The sequence below is a fragment of the Capricornis sumatraensis genome, chromosome 5, assembly GCF_032405125.1.
Source record: "Capricornis sumatraensis isolate serow.1 chromosome 5, serow.2, whole genome shotgun sequence".
NCBI lineage: Eukaryota > Metazoa > Chordata > Mammalia > Artiodactyla > Bovidae > Capricornis > Capricornis sumatraensis.
Window position 1 is genome coordinate 26,243,157 of NC_091073.1, and position 5,071 is coordinate 26,248,227.

Genomic DNA, 5,071 nt, shown 5'->3' on the forward strand with positions numbered 1-5,071 from the left:
ACATCATGGCATCTGGTCCCATCACTTCATGGCTAATAGATGGGGAAACAGTGGAAACAGTGTCAGACTTTATTTTTTGGGCTCCAAAGTCACTGCAGATGGTGACTGCAGCCATGAAATTAAAAGATGCTTACTCCTTAAAATTATGACCAACCTAGACAGCATATTAAAAAGCAGAGACATTACTTTGCTGACAAAGGTCCAACTAATCAAGGCTATGGTTTTTCCACTAATCATGTATGGATGTGGGTTGTGGCCTCTAAAGAAAGCTGAGTGCTGAAGAATTTATGCTTTTGAACTGTGGTATTAGAGAAGAGTCCTGAGAGTCCCTTGGACTTCAAGGAGTCCAACCAGTCCGTCCTAAAGGAGATCAGTCCTGAGTGTTTATTGGAAGGACTGATGTTGAAGCTGAAACTCCAATACTTTGGCCACCTGATGCGAAGAGCTGGCACATTTGAAAAGACCCTGATGCTGGGAAAGATGAAGGCAGGAGAAAAAGGGGACAAACAGAGGATGAGTTGGTTGGATGGCATCACTGACTCAATGGACATGAATTTAAGTTTAGTCCAGGAGTTGGTGATGGACAGGGAGGCCTGTTGTCCTGCTTTCCATGGGGTCGCAAAGAGTTGGTCATGACTGAGTGACTGAACTGAACTGAACTGAAGTCTCTCTACACACACACATACAGACACAGACACAGACACAGACACACAGACACAGACACACAGACACACAGACACAGACACACACACACACACACACACACACACACACACACACCATACAAGTCAGTACAGTTGAATCCAGAAAAATAAGCTTCATGTTCTATGTAGTCCATCAATTCAGCACCCACCCATCACACTGGAACCAGATTATTGATAGCAATCAAGACCAGGATTCCCTATGTTTGATTAGGTGTTAGTCAATAATCTTGAATGCTTTGATTGGCTATGACAGCTTCTGAAAATTGCTATTGCTCAATTAAGAATGACACACCTCAAGTCATCTACACTCTTGCCTTCAAAAGTTCTTTGAAATCATCACATCGGATGTAGAATTTCAGGCCCCATCACTGAACCACTGAATCCTAACCTGCATTTGGCAAGGCCCCTGGTGACTCGTGTGCATGTTACAGAGTGAGAAGCATGGCTTTTCTTGTCGCTCTGGTCATCCCTGTTTTCAGCTTAAACTTTCAACAGTGCTCATTGATAGAAATACTAATTTAGTTCACTTCTCAGTTGCCAGGATACTTAGAGGTAATGTAGACACTTAGGGCAACTGCTACAACGCCATTGCTTGTGTTCACTTTACGCAATCAAGAAAAGTAAATTGATTGCTTTTCTTCATCCTCTCTTCAAATCACTAAGAAGAGAAGAGAAATAAGCACATATTTCATACAGCTTTCAGAAACTTTATTTGCAAATCTAGTTGTTTTTTTTTTAACACAGCATGGTTTTATGGCTGATAAAAGTAGAAATTTATTTGACATAACTGCTGGTTTCAGTGAAGTCAGCCCAAGATATTTTTCTGCAATGTGTTTCAAAGGTGAGCCATTTAATCTAAAAATATTTATGGGAAATTTATATTCTTGTGGGGCTAGATGGATATCGATTGTGACTAAATTAAGTCTCTGTTAACTACTGGAGGAAAAATACTTAAACATTTCTTGTGACATCATATTAACAATGAATAATTCAGCTGGATCCAATGTAAAAAAAAGATATTTAATTTGAAGCTTTTGCCACATGAAATCAAAATATTTGTCAAGGAACTCACTCTTAAATAGCAAGCATCAAAAATTATATTTCCCCCAATAAAACCAGTGGAATTATAAGACAGTAGGGTGCAACCTTAAAATACATCAAATATTTCATTAGACATATTGATTATATGTATTGTTCCTATTCATCTGTGAAAACATCAAGAACACAGAAGCAGTGCGCAAAGAAATTTGTAGAATACTGAGTGACCAAAGGTAGAGCAAGATTCCACATCATTAAAGCCCACATTTGAAAACCAGCTGCTGGTAATTTGACTCGTTTATATTTCTTTGGCATCAGCAGCAGCTCTGCTAAGGCAAAGTAAATGTCATAAAATGTTTTGTTTTCCAGCAGCCATTGGCAAATAATTGGCATCTGTTTTCTGTTGTCTAGCTGCAGTTGTGTTTTCTGAAACAGAAGCTTCCATCCTTCATCTAATAACGTGTTGATTTAGGATCCTCTGGGGACTAAAAAAACTTATTTGAGGGGAAAAAAAAGAATTGTGGAAACATGTGGGCTTCAGAAACATAGATTGATTCATAGGGCATTCCATCATAAGAGTGTTTGGACTCATCTGTCTCCAAAAATAAATAAGAACAGGAAATAAGTAACTCTCTTTTGGTAAACGTACAGCAATGAAGCTTCTATATTGCAAAGCTGAAAAGAGACAAAAGTCCTTTAAAAAAATACTTTTCTTCTCTTTCATCTCAGACTACTTTATGACAAAAGTCAAATGCATTAGTTGTTAAACATAGGAAGAAGGGGGTAAAATCTCCAGAGTAAAGAAATGGGGCTTGCCTTGAATTTAAACATTTTTAAAAGCTCAGTTAAGTGGGGGATGTGATTACTTGTAGAGCAGGAAAGGCACTTAAAAATGCAACTGTAGGAGCCTCTCTGTTTTTAATGTTTAAGAGCAGATAAAACGCCACTTTCACTGACTTCAGGCATTCTTCTGGCTGAGGACTAGGCCATTAATAGTCATTAACACTCTTTCAAATGTATTGCCAGAGTGGTAATGAAATCAACACCTTCTAATTTTTATACTGAAGCTCTGCCAAAGCGCATTTGGTCTTGTCACTACATTGCGATGTGCGATATGCTTGCTACTTAAGATATCAACATCAACGCTGAATAAAAACATAAATCTTTTATGATGTTGTAACGTGTTACTATTTTACTGTAAATCAATATAGGTCAATTATTCTAACCTAGCCCCAGTGTTTACTGAATAAAGGGAGGGCAAGCCAGTGTCAAGGGGTCAATTGTTCTGAGTTGACCGTCAACTTAGGTTTTTCAAATTACTAGCTGGAAACTATCCTTAGAAATCGATTCACTGCCAGGTTCCCACTATTTGTCATTTAGGAAAATGTCTCACATAATCAGTTAATCTGGTGAGCACCTTCTTTTTGTTTCGTAAAGTAATACCTAACCTAATCATAAGAGTTGATGGTCTAAAGTTTAAACTAAATGGACAGACTTATCAGCTGATTTCAAACCCCACCCTTCTTTATAATTGATGTAAATTTGTCATATTCTTCCTGACAGAAGAGAAAAATATAGTGACAAGTGGACAGAAAGGAGGGGAGGACCCAAGGAGGGAAGGAACGGAGAGAAGGAGAGAAAGAAAAAGATTCTAAATGAATATGAAATCCATTTAGAATTGTATATTCTTTCTTCTTCTTCTTGACCGTTCTCCACTATTTGGAGAGTGAAAAATATTTGAAACATTTGGAAGATGAAATTACCCTTTTCTTCCCAAAGTACCCAATCAAATTGTGACTCATGGAGAAAAGAAAAACAAGTTAGCATGGCAGATGGCCACACCTGTGTCCACCCCTTCCTAACACAGACCACAGATACTTGTTCAATGAGCATCTTTGCCCACCTTAATCTTATTCTTTTTTGACCTTGTCTTCTTCTTCTAGTAGTGACACTGGTCTACCTTCTTCTAATAACAAATGTCTAAGAGACTATACATCTCTAGATGTATTTTATTTCTAACCTTTGTGTTTTCAACAGCTAATCATTATGACTCACCAAGGCATTATGATTTTCCATAGAGTATGTAAGTATAAAATAGAAGGGATTGAGGAACATAAAATAAACATTTTACCCGCTTCTATTACTCATTATAGATACAAGCAATGGCATCAAGAGAATTGTCTGCTCATTTTATAAGCCAGTAAGATTAGGAAGCTCTATGTATTCATTCTGTTTTGCTTTTGCTAGAGAACTGTGTATTTATTCATATATTCACTCAGCATAATATATAATAATTCAGTTGTTCCTGAATTTCAAGCAATATAATACACCCTGATTATACTAATATTAACAGGATTATTCTCTTTCTCCTGAGATTTCCACATTCTGTTGAAAAAGGATAATATGATCATAACCAATAGATTGAGCTTCCTTGGTAGCTCAGTTGGTAAAGAATCTGCCTGTAGTGCAGGAGATCCAGGTTCGATTCCTGGGTTGGGAAGATCCCCTGGAGAAGGAAGTGGCAACCCACTCCATTTTTCTTGTCTGTAAAATCCTATGGACAGAGTAGCCTGGTAGGCTACAGTCCATGGGGTTGTAAGAGTTGGACACAACTTAGCATCTAAACCACCAACCAATAGATTATAATACTTAAGTAATATGGTATGCGATGTGAGTAAAAGAGCTGTAAGACAGTGGTAATTGACATCCTTTTACCAAAAGACATTTAACTATTCTTCTACTGCCATTATATAGATCAATGCTTACATTGGCAGGAAGAATGTAGGTAGAGGGCAGTCAGATTTATAAACAAAGAAAACTGGTAAGTTGGAGAACTATAACTAACATTTTGAGACATGTCATTGAGTCTTCAGAGAACCCTGAAAAACCCTTGAAAATATATGTAAAGACTTTCCTCCATGAAGTCAACAATTGAGTCAAGGAAGGGCTAGAACTGAGACTCCAGAAAGGAGAGGTTTTGAATCATCACCATCTCTTCCATACAAAACTGGAGATAAGTATTAACACTCACTTGATATCCTTATTTTATGGAGAGTCTGCACTTGTTACTATATACTGGTTGTCTTTTGGATTTTCAATTTGGAAACTGAAAGTGATTAAACTTTAAAAGTGTTTCAGAAGCTATACTAAAATGAACTGATCTATTTTCAGATGGATTGCATAAATAACCATAACATTAATTGCTATTAATTTTAACTGAGAATTAGTTACTGTTGCTGGTCAACAATGTTTGAAGATCTCATAGAAAAGATGGTATATTTAATAATTTTCAAAGTTGATGTCCTTCTCCCATAAATAATAATAATTTT

The 5,071-nt window shown here is 36.9% G+C and overlaps 1 non-coding gene across 1 annotated transcript; it reads left to right on the plus strand.

Annotated features, from left to right (window-relative positions):
• Positions 1–4,170: 4,170 nt before the first annotated feature.
• On the plus strand, positions 4,171–4,242 carry TRNAY-GUA (transfer RNA tyrosine (anticodon GUA)). Its single transcript has one exon. It is a non-coding gene; the product is annotated as a tRNA-Tyr (tRNA).
• Positions 4,243–5,071: the final 829 nt, after the last annotated feature.